Source organism: Peromyscus californicus, unplaced genomic scaffold (genome assembly GCF_007827085.1).
Source record: "Peromyscus californicus insignis strain IS unplaced genomic scaffold, ASM782708v3 Scaffold_17__1_contigs__length_78620276, whole genome shotgun sequence".
NCBI lineage: Eukaryota > Metazoa > Chordata > Mammalia > Rodentia > Cricetidae > Peromyscus > Peromyscus californicus.
In genome coordinates, this window is record NW_026294469.1 from 42,514,446 (window position 1) to 42,533,402 (window position 18,957).

The following is an 18,957-nucleotide window of genomic DNA, read 5'->3' on the forward strand; positions in this document are numbered from 1 at the left end:
AATCAGGTAATTGGTTTTACGTGGAATAAATCAGGGCTATAAAAAATGACTCAGGAAGAAATGGGAAACTCTCCAATTATTCCTGTGTTCCCTTTGATCCATCCTGTCATCTTCTCCCTGCTGGGAACAGAACAGATCATTTCTATGGTATAGTTTTTGGTTCAGTTCTTTTCTTCTTCCCAGAATAAGAACAAGTATTGTTTTAATTATAAAGGGCATCCCCAAACAATATATACAGTTAAATAAATTGAGTGCTGACATATTAAATAACACAACAAAATGCAGGCCATTGCCTAATCTGTTACTGTGAATGCATTTGAAGGTGAGATTTGCTATGGATAAAGTATCATGAGAAAAACATCTACACATGAAGAAAATTAACTGTAAAGTAAGATGGTAAAATGAAAATAACCACAGTTCCAGGTAAACATATATGAGGTTTTTAGACATCTTAAGTATCAGTAGACTCTAAAATAATTTAACCCTCAAATCACTATCCAAGTAATGCTTAGAAAAATAGCACCCTCATACCATCAGTTTGAGTGCTTGTAAAAAAGTGAACCATGTTACAGTGAAGTTTTTTTTCTCTTTCTAATTTCTCTCAGTACTAACAAGACCTAGATTGTGACCGAATTTATATTATAAACCTCCTCCTAAAAAGCAAAACTAGCCACGGTTTACTTTTAAGTTTACTTCGTGTAAGACCACTTTGAACGCTTCTGGGGGATTAAATGATGGGACTCCCATTTTGAGAGCAGAGAAGTCTAAGTGATTTTAAGTAAGCTGTTGAAAATACGTTTTGGGAATGGCAGTGTATATTTGAGTCCTTTTTCCCCTAACTTCACAGTCAACCAATATTGTTTTTTCTTCAACTTTCATATTCTTTTTGTCTTTATTCAAGCAGTTGGCATTAGTAATATTATTTGGTACTGTTAGTATGTTCCAGTGTTGGCTCTTTAAGAAGAAAGCTGGCACTTTCTTTGGAAGTGGGATCTTGGGGATAGAAGTCTTTTTCCAGTTGCAAGGAATCTAGAGGCTCAGAGAACAGAGTTTCGGTGACAAGCATTCCCTTTGTGTTGACCTACAAGACAGAACTGTACTTGGGGCCTTATTTTTGGAATCAAGTATGCATTTGTTAATGAGGAATGACTCTGGAGGACCTGGGAACATCTTAGAAAATATGTAATAAGGTGGGGATATAGCTCAGTGGTAGACTGCTTGCCTCAAATATTGAAGGAGAGAGGTGTATGCGGGGATTATTTTTAGATACTCACTGTTAGGCATGTTTTCCTAGCGCACTTCTCAAAGTTGGAGTTTAGAAACTGTGTTTTCCCTTCTATTATGGGACCTGGGGTTAGCACCTACTGATTATGTTCCTAGACTATAAGTGGTTATTTCTTCTCATCCATTCCAGTCTCTCACCTTAGCATTCCTAACAATGAGTATTAGTGTTTTCTGGGTAGAAAGAAATACATTTTGGCCATTGTCTTTATTAATGATGTATAACCTAGTTACAATTAAGTTTAATAAATTTGTCGCTGAATCATGTCAACTTTTATTTTTATAGCTTTCATTGGTTTAAGATGAAAACATCACATTAGTTATACCAGTTGTTTTTTTCTTTAACTGCTTAATGCCTTTTTCTCTAGTATAGTAATGTTAGACTTGAAGTTGTGTTCAAGTTTTTATTTGCATTTAGCCAATTCTGGATTGCCTAGAAATACTTTCTTTAGCTTATAGCTACATTTGGGGTGTGTGTATGTGTGTGCTGGTGTGTGTGTTGGGGAAAGAGGAGAGGAGATGAGATTGAGGGTTGGGGTTGACCCTGCCATTATGCTTTTCATCGAGACTCAGCAAATGGTTGTGAAAGTGCCGAGGTCTGATGCCATATAGATCTTCATTTCAGAATTTGCTGATATGTATCAATTGTTAGAGGGCTGATTGGTGTGTAGACTAACCAAAGACTCTTGGGAAGACTCATTGTAGGAGACTGCCTCTTAAGTGACCTCTGCTTAAACCCACTCACGAGTTTAAATGATACTCCTGCCTTCTCCTAGTAGAAGTAACAAGCCAAGCCCATGCTGCGTGGGGTGGCAGTAATCTACTCTAGTTTCCTCTTGAACTTTCATTCCTCCCACTGTCCCTCCCAAGAATCATTTGTGTTTATGCTCCACAAACCATCGGTGGCACTTACATTTGATTTTGTAATCACATAGTGCAGTAAAACCTTGTTCAGCAAATTCGGAGGTTAGAAACGTGTTTGTATGAGAACCGTTTGGCTGAGTTGGAAACAACAGTGTAGCAAAACCAGTTACAGTTGAAATATGGGGGCGGGGTGGGGGGATGAAATGATTTTAATCCAGGACAGTCTAGAAGGACCCATAGGAAGGCTGCGTTAAGTGTTGTGAGATCCAAGAGTGCCCTGTAAATGGACCTTGTCTTGTTTTAGCTGCAGTAAATTATTTAGTGTCTATGGGGTTGTTGTTGTTGTGGTTCTGCAGATTAATTTTTTTCTCTGTAAAGCTAATTTACAGCTGTTGATAAGCTAAAGAGGAATCTCCTAAAATCTAATCTCCTACTTGCACTAGCTTTGAGACTTACTTAGTAATACCTCTTTTAACGACTGTATTTTGTTTTGTTTTATTTTTTGAGATGATTTCAATCTGTAGTGCAAAGTTGCCTGGAATTCACTATGTAGCTCAGGTTGATCTTGAACTGTAAATCTTCCTGTCACCTTCCCAAGAGCTAAGATTATAGGCTTGAGCCACTTTGCCTGGCTGCATCTTCTTTTTAAAACAAGAAGGAAATTTGGGTATTCCTGATCCAACCAGAAGGTCATTTCTCAGAATAAGTTGCTTAAACATCTAGTCACATGACTAATGTTGGTCTCATATAGTTTGCACTGCACTTGACCAGATTTCGTATGCTTTTTTTTTCAGCTTTTATACAGCCTTATCATTTCAGTAGCTCTTCAGGTGAAGTAGGGACTGCTAGGTGAGGTTGTTCTTAGAAAGTAAAAATACCACTCCCTTGATGTGTATCGGGAACACTTGAATATGATGCAAAGCATGCTGGTCTGATGGCTGATGATTGCTATGCTGACCTGCCTAACTTAGCTCAAGTTGGAAAGGAGAATTTGCAGTTGAAAAAATAACAAGATTCGGGTTGAGAAAGAGGCAGGGAGATGCTATTTATGTGGCTTCCATTGCTTCAGAAGGCTGAAACGCAATGCACTGAAGTGCAGCATTGAATTGGGACGGCTCAAGGCTGAGTCTTGAGTAGTTGTTTGCCTTTCTGTGACTGTGCTGGCTCTTGCCTGTGCTCTTGATATATCTTAGGCTACTATCAGATCCCATTGGAGATGTGTATCGGCAGAGGAGGGAGTGGAGCTTGCTTACCTGCCCTCCTTCATCTTGTCCCTTCCTCCCAAATCAAAGAAATCTTAGCCTTGGCCTACCAGCATAGTTTTTCCTTCATATTTTATTGATCAGATTTAATGGTGTACCTGTTTTATCCAGTTGGGACAAGGGAACTAGAGTTATGTTTGGTGTCTACTAGTCAGGATATACCCCTTGCCCTGCAGTTACATAGTGGAGAGAGGATATTATGAAAATAGTGTGAGGAGGCAGAATGGGAGAAATGGATATGAGAGATGTAATCAATAGTGACCATTATATCTGCTTGTTTTGAGACTGAAATAAATAATGCATGCAAATGCACTTTGAACTCCATGGTGTTTGTTATATAGATGCAGTGGATGGAGGGTTAGAAAGCTTCCATGGTGCTGTCTTAAATATACTCTGGCGGAATATTTTTCAGCACTAAAAATACTACTAGTTTTTAAATTTACTAACTTGACTCACTAAAATAGGTTATCCAAGTAGTAAGATTCTGTGTTTTACATGGCACTCTTGAAGCTATTCTAATTTCAAATCAAAACATTTCATGAACACATTTATTTAATTATTTACCAAATTGCTGCCCTCTGGTCCTTGTTCAAAATCCTGCCTACACCTTTGATCTCAGTAGACTGCTTTGTTTCTTATACCAAGTGAAGAGGAAGCTCTCTGTGGAAAAAAAAAAAGTCAGACAAGCTTGAAATTGTGGAGTCTCAATGACAGGAAGAAAGGGTGGTGTCTTACCAAATTTGAGAACAGGAGACAGTGGTGGTGGTGGGGTGGGGAGGCGTGGGAGAATCACACCATTTTAAAGCTGAGTGAGTCATGGGAAGGTTGAGTGAAATATTGATGTCATGCACTTGATTAGTAGAACTCTCATCTCCAAATTACTAGTATCATACACTTCTGACCACCTGGTGGGAGGCCATAAAAGTAGTCTTGTCTCTATGGCAGATTTGGACTGTGACTGCAGATCAGCCAGCCGGGCATTTCTAGGACGGGTACTTGGATCTTAGTCTTTGGAAGCATTCAACCTGAGGGTTTTTTCTCTAAGTAACAGATTCTTTTCATTCCCTTCAAATAAGCAGCAGTGACAAACACTGACGTGCACATCTGTGTGTCGTACACTCACTGGATAATCTCAAGCTTGACCTGCTCCAGTGAAAATGCAAGCAGAATGGGGATAGAAGCGCTTACATACTTTCATTCTGAAGAAAGCTATGGTAGACAGTTCCTACCTTCATTGTATGTGAAGGAAAGGCACAGATGCGTACATGTGTTCATATATTTACTATTTATCTCCCAGAAGAATGTTAATGGAAGTTATTTATAAGTGATATTGTTTAGAATTATTTTTATTTTTCTCTTTTTAGTATTTTTCTGTACTTGAATTTCCAGTATGTCTGTGCATTCCTTCATCTGAAAAATGTCTTTTTTGTTTGTTTGTTTGTTTTTTGAGTAAAGAGAATAGATTTCTAATGAGGAATGTTTTCTGCCAGCTTAGGTATTTTTACACATAATTTTACTGCCGTCATGTAATACCGTGAAATAAATGTTCCTTAAATGTATTGGTACCTACTTTGTGATTATCTTAAAGTTTTGAGTTGTGTGTGAGAGTGTGTGTATGTGAGTGTATGTGTATGTATATATTCACATGTGTATGTGTGTGTGAGTGCACTTGCCTGGAAGTGTGCTTGTACAGGCTAGAGTTCAACTTCAGGTACGTTCCTCTCTCTTCACTGTATTTTTTTGAGGTAGTGTCTGTCACTGGACCTGGAGCTTGCTATTTCAGCTACACTGGTTGTCTGGGAGCCCTGGGATCTGCCTATCGGTGGTGTCATGTCCTCTCTACCAGCACCCTATGCCGGGATTACAGGCATGTGCTACTGCCATGCCCAGCAGTTTCACATGAGGGCTGGGTATCTGAGCGCAGGTCCTCATGCTCATGCAGCGAGTACTTTACTCACTGAGCCATCTCAATAGACCTCTGAAGTTTCAAGTTAAAATTGGCCATGTGATGTGAGAACTTTTGGTATGAATGTACTTTGGAGAAGTAATAGCTTTCTCAGTATTTTGAAATGATTGCGTTGTATATTTTTTTAGATTTGTTTTTACAAGAGTACTAGACAGTGTATTAGAATGTGATATATTTAGAGTTAAGATTATGTTCAGAATTTCCTTTGTGAAAAGGGAAGTGAAAATGCTTTTTTCCCTTACACCCAGTCTGTGTCATGTTTATTTTCTATTTCTTTGAAATACTTACTCTAGCAATGAATACTGCACATTCATAAGGTAGGCAACTATGTTTGGTAAAGTAATGGAGAAGAGAGAACATTCATTCTGTTCCACTGGTCTTATGTATGGCTTATGCTGTGCAAACATCTGCCCGTGAGTCCTTACAATGAAATTGTAATCAGGGATTGCCTGGCACCAATTTGCAGGTGTAACTACTAGGCATTAGTTGGGTAGGTGGCATTTGTTGGTACAAAGGTTTATAAAGCTTTATTTTGTATTCATTCCTGGGATCTGAAAGTAATATTATCCGAAATACTTACTAAATCTAATTCTTGAAGACATGGAATCTTGTGATACCAATTTTCATTGAAGCAAATGGTAGATTGTTTTCTGATTTCTTTTCTAGCATGCGAATGTCAAGGTATATTGTGGCTAAAATATCTTTATATAATTGAGATTCTGTAAATGCTTGTTGTTTATAAGGTGTTAAAATGTTGCCAGTTTAAAAAGCTATTCTTTTGTATATTTTCTGATCTGTTGAAAGTTAGTTGATTAAATGAAATATGTATTGTATGCTTTGCTAATTATCTTAATACTGTACTTAAAAAAGATTTTTTGAAGACTGCAAAAATAATTTGTGAGTATTTAGGATGAGAAAAATTAAATAAGTGATTGGACAGTGGTGGCATACACCTTTAATCCCAGTACTTGGGAGGCAGAGGCAGGTGGATCTCTTGAGTTTGAGGCCAGCCTGGTCTACAGAGTGAGTTCCAGGACAGCCAGGGGTGTCTCAGAAAACCCTGTCTCAAAAAAAACAAAAACAAAACAAAACACAAAACACAAAGTCAAATAAGTGAAAATGAATCTTATTCCATATAATCCCCCTGCTTCCCCATGGTAAGAGCAGAAAAGTCTATTTACAAGATCACGTTTGTAGACCTGACAGTGAGAGTGCTAACACTTTGTTAGGGGATGAGCAGAGAGAGAGGGCCCTGGAGAACATTTTCTACCAGTGGCTCTCAGCCCAGATCCCTGCTAACATTTTCATAGGATGTTACCCAACTAGTTTATATTTGAATGTGGTGGTTGGGCCAGAGTGTTGGCATGTTTTGGATTTCTATAAGCTATTCCAGTTTGCTGCAAGGTTGAAAAGAACCGATTTCCTCCTTTCTTTATACACCTTTTACCATTAAAAACCAGTGACTTCATGCTGTCATTTAAGTGGGGATGAGGTGTGAAGATGCTAAAAGAAATGCATGGGAAGGGCATGGTGGGTCTTGGACCTACAGCCCCAGTGCTCAGGAGACCACTTCCGGTGGATTGCCATGAGTTTGTGGCCAACCTGGTCTATAGAATGAGACCAAAATAAAACACACACACACACACACACACACACACACACACACACACACACACACACACACACAGCTATTACCCAGAGGATCAAGTTAAAAAAGTGACTTCTCAGAGCATCGGACCCAGCTTACTTGGTGAGGCATATTTATATCACAATAGTAGTTTTTGGTAAGCATAGCATCAAAGCTAGAATATTTAAGATAGCCTGTAAAGCTTTTTAAAGGGAAGTTTATCAAGATGAAATTACAGCAGCAACTAGGGAGTACCTTTGGAAATATTAAGAATTAAGTAATATAAATACATCTCTAAAATGATCTTTAAAGAATGCTTGCTAATTAAGAGTTACTCATTTTATGTTATATTAATCATATTTACAAAATCGTTTTTTTTTGTAGCTTTTTTTTTAGTTTCTTTTTTCTTTTCTTTTTTTTAAGTTTTTGAGACAGAATCTTAGTGTATAACCCAGACTACAAAACTTTGAATTTCTTTTCTTAGCTGCTAAGTGCCAAAGTGACAGGAGTCTCCTTGGGGACAGAAGAGACTTCAGTGGTCATGTAGTAGACTGTACGTCCTCGTTCTCTTGTGTATCATGGCTAACAAGTACCTCTGAGTTTTCCTCAGTAGAAATAGTTTTATTTCAGTAGTAGTATATTTATATTGTATTGTCTATATTGAGTATAGTTAGGAAATGTATACACATTAATACACTGTGATAGTAATAGGTGTGTATAGGATCCTTTTGTCATTGATGACTACTTGAAGTCCTTTTTTGTGTCTCATTTGATGCTAACTTTTGGCTCAGGAGTAGCCTTACTCGTTACAGCACTTCTGGACTGACAGAATGGGAGCAAGCCTTTTCTTTTTTTCTTTTTTCTTTTTTTTGGTTTTTCAGGACAGCAGGGCTGCTCTGTGTAGCCCTGGCTGTCCTGGAACTCACTTTGTAGACTAGGCTGGCCTTGAACTCAGAAATCCACTTGCCCCTGCCTCCTGAGTGCTGGGATTAAAGGTGTGTGCCACCACTGCCCAGCAAGGGAGCAAGCCATTTTATGCATTCAATTCAGTTCCAAGACACACACACACACACACACACACACACACACACACACACACACACACACACAAAATGCATGGTGGCAAGTTTTTGCTATTATTCTATAAATGATAAGAATTAGATTTCTAAAAACTATCCTGATATTTAAGAATTTGTGGTAGAGAGCTTTTAACATTGCATACATAGGATTTGGAGAGCATGTTATTTATGAGTTATGAATGACTTTTGGAGATTATTTTTAGTTCAGCAAAATAATACAGTACCATGGTAAAGTCAACACGCAATAGAGTAATGAGCACTTTGACAGGACTACAGTTTGTTATTAATAGTTTTACTATACAAAATGTTCTAAAATACTAATTTATTTTTTGGCATGGATTGACTTGTTTTAAAAATTCAAAATCTGTTCTGAGATGTTATCATTAGTATTCTTAAAAATTTTTAAATTGTGTATATAGTGTGTGTGTTTGTGTGTGTGTGTGTGTGTGTGTGTATGATTGTGTGGTGTGTGTGCATGTGCTATGATGTGTGTGGAAGACGGGACAACTCTGTTAGTTCTTTCCTTTTAGCTTTTGTGAGTCTGGAGATCCAGTTTAGTTTGCCATTCCGTCATGACAGGATCCATTGTATGATGAGCGGTCTGGCTGGCCCTTTAGGTGTGTTTTTTTTTTTTGTTTTTTTTTGTTTTTTTTCAGTATTCAGGAGCCAACCCAGGGTCTTGTGCATGGTAGGCAAGCAGTCTGCCAGCTGAGGTATATCCCTCGTCCTAAAATGTTACCCTTACTTCCTTATTTTATGTATTTGTAGGTTTCATTATAGACTTGGCAAATGTGTGATTTTTTTTTTCTTTGTAAATGTGTTATCCAGTCCTTACTGGGGTGTGTGCAGACTTTATTACCTGTCAAAAATCCTGAGACTTTCTGAAAACTAAAAAAGGTGACTGCAAGAACTTTGAAAGGAGCTGTGTGGACTTGGATGGATTTGCATCTGCTTCTTAACAGAAACTACTTACTAGGAGTGTTTGTATATTACTTCCCTGGATAGTTTCAGTAGATGCTAGTTAATATTTTTTGTTTTCTTCCTTGTAAGTTTATGTTCATCAAAAGGACTTTACTTTAATCTGTATCAGTTTCTTTAACAGTTATTGGGAGTCCCTCCCCTGACTGCATGTCCACTTTTTCCTGCTTTCTTTAGTCCTCTCCTTACCGAGTAGCTAACCCTGGATCTTGGGCCTGACTGAGGTCCCAGAAGCATAGTGTAGTTAGGATGCTCAGTATGGAACCGGTTAAGTCTGGGCTTAGCTGAGTATTCAGGTGCTCTCTCTTTCGTCTCCAGGAATATATCAAGGGTATTGCACACGATAGTTTCATGTCAGAGCACCTGCAAAGCAGTCCTCTTTTTTATACATTTTGACTCTGCCCCAGCCCCCCTTAATGACAGAGTCAAGGGTGTGGATGTAATGTCTGTTTTAGTTTCCTTGAACTTCCTTAATTTGTTTTTAAGTCACTGCTGTAAACATCTTTATACCTATATCAGCTTCACTTTGCTTTCTAATCCTTGTCTTCTTGGTTAGCTTGATTTTTTTCCCCTTCTTTCTTGTAATCTTCTCATTCCTCCCTCAAAATAATGCTCCTCAAGAAACTTAAAATTATGGCATTCTGTATCAGAATTTTTTTGTTTTTTTGTTTGCTATAAAGAAACAAATCTGCATTTAAAAGTCTTGTAGGCACTTGCTGTCAGGGAATGGCACTGATTGTGAGGTATGGTGTTCTGTGTATATGTTCTTCTTGCTCTCTCTTCATCCTGAAGGGTATGGGTCAGTGAGCACTGTTGTCACGTGCTTTGTTACCTGTGTTTGAGTGTACCAAGACACCAGGCGCTTGAAGGTGTACATCCTGGAGTGAGCATGTTGAGCCTCGTAGATAGCCGACTTCTCTACTTAAATACAAGACCTAGAACTTAGGGTGTGGTTCTGTACACTTGGCATGTGTTCAGAAAGCACTGGACCTTTGTTGTAGTACGTGGTACACATTATATTACTGCCTGTTTAAGCACCCTGTCAAAAACTGGACATGTCTTATTTGATTTCTTCGTTTCCATGTTTGGCCTATAATAGGCCTCTAATGGCTGTGCATTTGTTGGATAAATGGATTGTTTCATCTTTCTATTGGGAAGATTAGCATTTTAAAAATTATATGTGTGTGTATGAGCACGCACTTATGCACTCATAGGTGGGTAGGTCCTATCATTCTCTGTATTATTTCTTTAAGATGAGGTTTCTCTGAACCTGAAACTATCCCGTCTGTACCTCCCACAACACTGACTGGGGTTACAGGCATGTGAAGTCACCAGCTTTTTATGTGGGTCTGGGGTTCAGACTCAGGTCCTCATGCTTGTGCAACAGGCAGTCTACCTCCTGAGCCATTTTTCTAGCCCTCCAGCTTTTACTTGAAACATTTATTTCTAGAGTAAGCTTATTAGAATTATTTAAAAGAAAGTAACATTTAAGAGCTTTATTGTTTAAATAAGGTAGTATATGTATGTTGTTATCTTTAGTGGTGTCTTTTAAGTACTGGGGATTAAATATGGGGCAGTGTACATGTAAGCAAGTGCTCTACTATTGAGCCATATCCCTTGCCCTCTTTTTATTTGTATTTTGAGGCAGGGGCTCACTAACAAAGTTAACCAGGTGTCCTTGAACTCGTAAAGCTCCTATTCATCCTGTCATAGTGCTGGGATTTATAGACCCAGACTTTCTAAGCCCAGCTTTTTTTTTTTTTTCCCTTTTTCTTTTTGGATTGTAGCATTTTGGAGAGTCAGAATTGCAGTATTAAAGACCTTTGATCAATGAGATATTATTTCATTTCTCATATTGTGTCTTGGAACTATAAATTGCCTTACAGCTTTATGGTCAGCATTCTATCCCTTTAGTCAGAAAAGAAACAGCTATGTGAATTAATCCTCCCAAATTTCTAAGAACATTTTCATTGATCGTTGATTATTCTTTGGAACAGTTTTTAATGTGTTCTATTATTGGGAAGAAAAGTTGAGTAGCATTACTTCTGCTTTTGAGGACATCAGATTAACAAATTGGAGTATCTCGATACTAAATAACATTGTTCTCTATGCTTCCTTAACATGGACAGTGAAATGCAGAGGTTTGATTAGATTCAGTTTCCGATGCTTTGCTTCTATTGGAAAGATTTGAACATTCTTCTTATGATATTAACAATCATTCCTCATCTTTGTTTAGTTTCATTATATTCACCAGGAGTCATACAATGGTGACTTATTCCTTATTCTTGTTAATTCTTGTTTCTTATTCATTTATTAGATGAAGGTAAGTGTGTGTGTGTGTGTGTGTGTGTGTGTGTGTGTGTGTGTGTGTGTGTGTAGACCAGAGACTGACGTCTGGTCTCTTCCTTACTTGTTCTCCATTTTGTTTTTTGAGAGAGTGTTTCTCACTGAAGCTGGCTCTCAGGATTTGGCTAGACTGGCTGACCAGCAAGCCCTGGGGATCTTCCTGTCTCCGCCTCCCTAGTGCTAGGATTGTGGGTGCATGGTATCATTCCTGGTTTAGTTCAAAGACTGTACTGGGGCTTAAACTTAGCTCCGTACTCTTACAGAGCAAGCACTTACCCCACCCCCACCCCCACACACACACCCAGCACTCTCCAGCCCTGGAATACTTTTTTTTTTATAAAGCCAATGTTTCTCTCACTGTGTTGTCCAGGTTGGTCTACAGTTTAAGATCCTCCTGCCTCAGCCTCGGATTATAGATGCAAACAGATGCAGTGTTTAGCTTTTTATTTGCGTGCTGGAGATCTGAACTCAACTCCTTGCTTGTGTAACTGAACCATCTTCCCAGCATGAGGTGGAATGCTTTCAATGAGAAGATTTTCATCAATTAGAGGAGATTTTTACCCTTTTTTTTTTTTTGGACTATTTGAAGATTCCATATTTGCAAATTTTCCTAATTGCTAGCATTTATTTGTAACCTGAAAATTAATACTCCTGCTGCTGTTCCAGTGAGTCACAAACAGGAGCATACAAAAAGTAGAAAAAACCTTGATCGAGTCAGTGTGTGTTCCCAGCTGAGGTTAAATAAGGTGACTCAGTCTCCTGGTTTTGCTTTTCATAATGAGTCCTTTCCTTTCCTTTTTCCTTTTGTGATTTTATTTAAAATGACCCCAGACCTACTGCTGAAGTGCTGAATGATGTTCCTAAGCACAGGAAAACTGGTGTGTTGTGGATAAAATAAGTAAGTTAGTTCAGGTGCAGATATAAGTGTAATGTTGTAAAGTGCTTTAAAACAGAAACATACATAAAGTAAGTTGGTATATTAGTTGGTTGATTGAACTTTTGTCATGAAAGAAAGAGTCTGGAAAAAACCTTAAATGTATTTTTCCTAGGAACAGTGGTTCAGTGTTTGATTATTCTGTATTTGCACTAACCTGATAAAACATAACTATTGTGAATCAGATGTTTGATTTTGATGAACAGAAGTAAAGAATTTTTTAATGACTATAAAAGGTATACTTGAAAAGTTGTAGGTCATGGAAGTATGGATAATATTCACCCCAACCCTTCTGCTTGACTGCCCCATATCCACCTCCTCAGCCCCTTCCAATTTCTTGTCCTCTTTCTTTTTTAATAACTCACCCAGTTCAGTTTGTGCTGCTCATCTACTCATGGGTGTGGGGCCATCTACTGGAGTGGGGTCCACCTACCAGGGGCCACACCCTTAAGAAAACTGGCGCTCCCTCCCCTAGCAGCCTCAGTTGGCAATAGCTCTTCAGTTAGAAGTGGAGGCTTGTGGACTCCTCCTCCCTCTCTGCTAGTATGCTGACTGCCTTGATCTTACAGTCTCATGTCTGCAGACACAGCTGCTGTTCGCAGTGCAGCGGTCCTTGTTATGTTCCAACGGCAGTTTCTCGCCTACCCTCCTCACCTCTGGTTCTTACAACCTTTCTTCCTCTTCCTTGATGGTCCCTGAGCCTTTGGGGTGTGAGTAGGAGTGTGATATGCATTTCCTACTTGTGGCTGAGTGCTCTGCTGACACTGTCTTTCCTCTGATTAGTTGAGTTTTGTGCTTGCCACTGCCTACTGCACAAAGAAACTTCCCCAAAGAGGTTTGAGGGCTGCAGAAAGATGAATTCAGGGGACAGTTTGATACTGTGTCTCTTTAGCAGAATAATAGTAATAAATTCAACGTGGGGGCCTGTGAGCTCTGGAGTCATGGGTTCAGAGCCAGATTTGTGGTACTCGGCATGAGTTTTTTAGAGCAGACCTGAAAACCAGTTGGAAAGCAGCAGGTTACACTCATGAGGTTGTTCCTACTGTTGTACCCCTGGATGTATCTTGCCAGACTAGTTGTTACTGTAATTCATAGGGTTCCATGGGAGAAGAGGTTTGTTGGAGGGTTAAGCAGGTCAGTTCTGGGACTGGAGAAGTAGTTGGTGGAGTGATAAAATATTCCTGTTTCATTTCCAAACTGTAATCAGCCAGTGGTTCTGAGGGCTTCTCTCTCACCGTCTTACCTGGAAAGACAATTCTTAAATGGTCAGACTATGAGTCTGATCCGCAGTTCTCTGTATGTATATAGTATGTGCTTAAAAGACTGGGTAGTTTCCAGTTCTGCTGACAGTTGAGACATGTGGGCTTCAGGAAAGATGTATGGGTGTTCCTACTCACTTATGAGGGACTGGAGAGATGGTTCAGTAGTTAAGAAGTTAAGAGCACTTGTTCTTCTTTTAGAGGACCTGAGTTTGGTTCCCAGCACCCATGTCAGGTGTCTCACACACTCTAATTCTAGCTCCAGGAAATCCATCACCCTCTTCTGGCCTCTACAGACATCTGCACATATGTAGCACACACACATAAACATACACATAAATAAATTAAAAAAACAAATCCACTTGTGAAATTGAAAGTAAAAGGCACTGTGTGGACTCCACACGCTCACATCCTAGTGTGTCGGTCTGCTTCCTGTTAGCGTTCTGAAAACTTGAAGTTGAAGGCTTTTATAAAGAAAGGAAGCTGGCCTGATGAGATGGCTCATTGGCAAAGTGTCTGCTATGCAACCATAAGATTATGAGTTCATATTCCCCAGATTCTTGTAAGAGATCCAGATGTGGTTGTTGCATACATCCCTAAGTCTATTGCTGGGGAACAGTGGAGAGACAGCTTGATTTCTGGAATGTGCTGACTAGCTGCTCAAGTCAGTCAGTACTAGTTTCAGAGAGGGAACCCATCTTAAAAAGATAAGGTAGAAAGCAATTGAGGAAGACAGCCACAACTTGCCACACGTGTGCACATGTATGCATACACACACGCATAAACGTGATCACACAGACACTATATGCTCACATTTATGCTTCACCCTCCCTCCTCCAATAGAAGTTGATTTAGCTCATAGTTCTAGAGATTTAAGGGCATGTAGATGACATTGGCTTGTTCTGGTGAGGAATTCATTTTGGGTGTCCTTATGGTTGTGGATGGAGACGTCACATGGTGAGACAGGAAACCAGGTAGGGGAAGCTCTTTTATGACACTTGGGAACTAAATCACTTCCAAGGGTTTATCTTGATGACCGTCTAGGTCTGATTTTCTTCTAGGACTGCTTAAAAAAATCACACTATCTTTTAGTATCACATTGGGGACCCAGTTTTCAGCATGTGAGTCCTTGGGGACATGTTCAAACTATACTATACCTATCATGGTGTCTACTTATTTGAGAATAGTCAGATCTAGATGGCTAGAAAATTCTTTTAATTAGACTTACAAATTTTCCTCTGCTGAGGAAGTTTAGAATTTGATAGTTTCTTACTTAAAAATTGCCTTCATTGTACCTAATTATAATGTGCTATGATTTGGTATTCCTCTTGTTATATATTAGTTTTAATTGTAGAAATATTTTGACCACAATCTATAGAAATGTATTTTACTTAAGATCAGTCCCCCTTTCTCTTTCTGGAGCACGTGCACGCACGCACGCACGCACACACGCACGCACGCACGCACGCACGCACGCACACCCCCCCCCCCCCAACCACACCCACCGTTCATTATAGAACTGAAAGTCTCATTAAACATGATTTTTGGGCTAGGCATGGTGGCTCATGCCTTTGATCCCAGCACTTGGGAGGCAGAGACTAGTGGGTCTCTGAGTTTGAGGCTAGCCTGGTCTAAACAAGTGAGTTCCAGGACAGCCAGGACTATGTAGACAGACCCTTTCTCAAAACAAAACAAACAATAGCAACAAAAAACAATATGATTTTTCCTTATTACATATGTGCACTCCATTTTCTTTTCTAATAGACAGTGTCATTTTAAATGCCTGCTGTTTAAGACCCACGAAGTTAGTTTCAGGAGTGATTGGTGGATCCTACCTAATCCACAGTTGAGAGAATATAAAAACCAGTTAGTAATCTCTTTTTTCTTTTATATTTCTTTTCCTTCCTTCCTTCCTTCCTTTTTCTTTTCTTTTTTGCATTTTCCCCTCTTTTAGGTGGTAAGTTTCAAAGGCTAGACAGTCCTGGATCATCTTCATAGGAATGTACAGGGACATCATTGAAATCAAGTTTCAGAAATATTAAGTCATTTTAGATGATAGGTTCTAAGTCATTTGAGACAATTTTTGTAGTGTGTAATTAAAGAAACTGATGTCCATATTTTTGACATTACAGCTAATGCTTTCACTTTAAAAATAAGTGTTTATTCTTTTTGTAGACAACTGCAGTTGGAGTAATGCCCGAAACCAGGAACTGGGACACTTGCTGCTAACAGCATGTGCTGTAGTGGCTAGCCATCACAGTGCAAATGTCTCCATTCATTTACATTTCAGAGAGGCTGGAAGACACATATTCTGATACAGTTTTTTATAGAGACTGAATAAAGCGTTTAATACCCCAAATGAGCCTTTTTGTAGTAAATACTTAGTTTTAGCTGTCTACTTTTCGAGAATTTTATACATGAATACTTTTCATCATTTTCACCATTTTCTCCCTCCAACTCCCTCCATGTCCCCTCGACTCCTTTCAAATTCAAGGTCTCATCTTTATTATTTGTATATTCATACATATACACACACAATACATACAACCTAGTGGGTCTGTTTAGTGTTGCTTATATAAATACATATATATAATTTTTTATTTCAATGTAACAAACCTGTGGGGAAATAACACTGTCACAAATAAGATTTGAATATAAAATTTGATATTAACTTTTTGTTACAATTTTGTGTTTGTAAATTTTAATGTTTATTAGAGGTGCATGGACTAGTTCTTTTCCTTTTTTTTAACTACAACAATATTTTGAAAGTTAGTATAATATTAAATTATTTAAAAAATCTAGAACTTCTCATGGGTGTCTATTTGGCATAGGAGGCAGAATGTAACTACACAGATACATTCTAAGACTGTTTCTCTGTTTTATCTAGGTTGTGTCCTTAAAGAGGTCAGCCCTCTGTGTAAGGTCTTAAATGACTGAACCATGCAGATTAGAAAATCTGATTTTCTGTTTTGAAGATTTATCAGTGATTGTCAAGTTAGAGTATACCAGTTCCTGTGTGTCTACACACAGTCAGGTAATGCAAGTGTTCTCCAGATCGAGAAGCTCTTTTATTAGTGGATGTCAGTATATCACAATTGAAGCTGTTCATGAAAATAAGACAATGATTATTCATATTTGCTCCTTCTTAAAGATAATTGAAAAAGCACCCTTTTGGCTAGTTCCCTGTCTTTTAACATATATTTTGTTACCACTTACACACATTCATGTAGCTAACTATGTTTACTAATTTTAGTAGAAAGATTAGGATTTCAGTTAAAGGGGAAACAGCTGTTAGAAAATTACAGTATCCTCAGGCATTATAAAGATTCTGTGTTATGAAAAATTGTGAACAGGGTGTGTTTCTGTGACACACCTCAGTAGTTATGATGCCTAATCTTTACGATCTACTGTTTAGTCATGTTCCTTGTATCCCTTGAGTTGACTGTTTCTCTAAACACATTCATAGTCTCACTCTCGATAATATCTGTAGCTACAGTGCAGCACTACAGCACTACTACACACTACACACCACACACTACACATTACAGCACTACTACACACTACACACCACACACTACACACTACACACTACAGCACTACAGCACTACTACACACTACACACTACAGCACTACTATACATTACACACTACAGCATTACTACACACTACACACTATACACTACACACCACACACTACACACTACAGCACTACTACACACTATACACTACACACCACACACTACACACTACAGCACTATAGCACTACTACACACTACAGTTCTTTCCTTAGCTATTTTTTTTTAAAGTAACTGGAATTTAATTGAACACAGCGAATCATATCTAGTCACATTTGTGCTTTGTGATTGACTACTAGGAAATGCAGAAATAAATTCGCTTTGTGTGGGTGCTAAACTGAACAGTATGTAGTATTTCTTCCTCATTTTCTGACTTAAATATTTTTTAGGTCTTTGATAGTATGTCTATTGAAACTGTTCTAGATATTTAAAAAAACATAGTTGAATTTTTTTTTTTTTTTTTTTTTTTTTTTTTTTTTTGGTTTTTCGAGACAGGGTTTCTCTGTGTAGCTTTGTGCCTCTCCTGGAACTCACTTGGTAGCCCAGGCTGGCCTCGAACTCACAGAGATCCGCCTGGCTCTGCCTCCCGAGTGCTGGGATTAAAGGCATGCGCCACCACCGCCCGGCTTTTTTTTTTTTTTTTCATAGTTGAATTTTTAACCACTGGTGTTAGTATTTAGACAGATTGTTTGTGAGATTTATTTATCTAGTTTTCAAGTGCTGGGGCTGGGCCTCAGGTCCCAGGTTCCACTTGCATGTGGAAGGCAAGTACTTTATGCAAGAGCTACATACCAGCCCTGTTTCTAAGAAGGTGTGTGTTCATACAACAGTTCAGTGAGGAAATGCAAATGTACCTTGTTAGTTGTTCATTTCTCCTTAAAGATCGTGTCATCGTTGAAAACTATGGGTTCTTCCATCAGAAAAATGCTGGAGAGGTCATGGATTTCAGATTAAGAAGTCCCCAACCCTTTCCAGTTCAGTAAACTGAGAGGAGTGCTTACCTCTGGGAAGGCAAACAGACTGAGGAGTGTGGATTATTTGGTTTCTTATATATGCAGTATGGTTTTGGATAGCTCACTATTTAAACATAAATGAAAAGCTATACATCGAAAATACAAAAAATTTCCAAAAGAAAATATTTTTTTTTCTAAATGGAAAAAAAGCAGAGAAGGAATTTTATTTTAAAAGTTTCAAAAATATTGCTGTTATATTAGTTAATAGTTAACAGTTCATTAACTATTTAAAAGAGCTGCATCTTAAGATACGCTTTATGTAAAAATAAGGGGGATATGCTTTGAGATATTGTGTTAAGTTTTTGTTTCGTGAATGGGCATCGTTTTTTAATATTTATTTTAAATTATTTATGTATATTTGTGTGCATGCATGTGTGCATGTGTGGAGGACAGAGGGCAGTTTTGGGGGGTTTAAGCACTATGCCTTTACCCTCTGAGCCATTCAATCAGCCCAGCTATTATTTTAAAAGCCCTAATTTGAGGTGCAGTGTACATATAACACTGTGTTCAGGTTTTCAGTGTAGTTTTATGCATTGGCAAATGTATAGCTGCCTATACTGTACCTTAATGAAGGTACAGGACATACGTATACATTCATGAGGAAGTTCCTCCACGATATTTTCTAGTGAACTATCCTCCACCTGGTAAACCATGGCTGATTTCTATTCCTGTAGCTTAGTTCTGCTGGTTCTAGGATTTCAATGACTATAACTCATTTGTGCCTGATGTCTTTTGACCTACTTGTGATTCAGATAGTATCCTGTTATATGAATA

At 38.4% G+C, this 18,957-nt stretch overlaps 1 protein-coding gene across 5 annotated transcripts in view; it reads left to right on the top strand.

Moving 5' to 3' along the window:
* Csnk1g3 (casein kinase 1 gamma 3) overlaps nucleotides 1–18,957 on the top strand; it is a 93,380-nt gene that overhangs the window by 2,510 nt on the left and 71,913 nt on the right. The window contains exon 1 of one of the 5 annotated variants that reach the window (XM_052742198.1): nucleotides 16,499–16,630. The exons of the other annotated variants lie outside the window; for them this stretch is intronic. The gene's annotated coding sequence lies outside the window, so the exon portion shown is untranslated. Of the gene's footprint in view, nucleotides 1–16,498; nucleotides 16,631–18,957 lie in introns of those variants that run through there. 5 annotated transcript variants of the gene reach the window in all.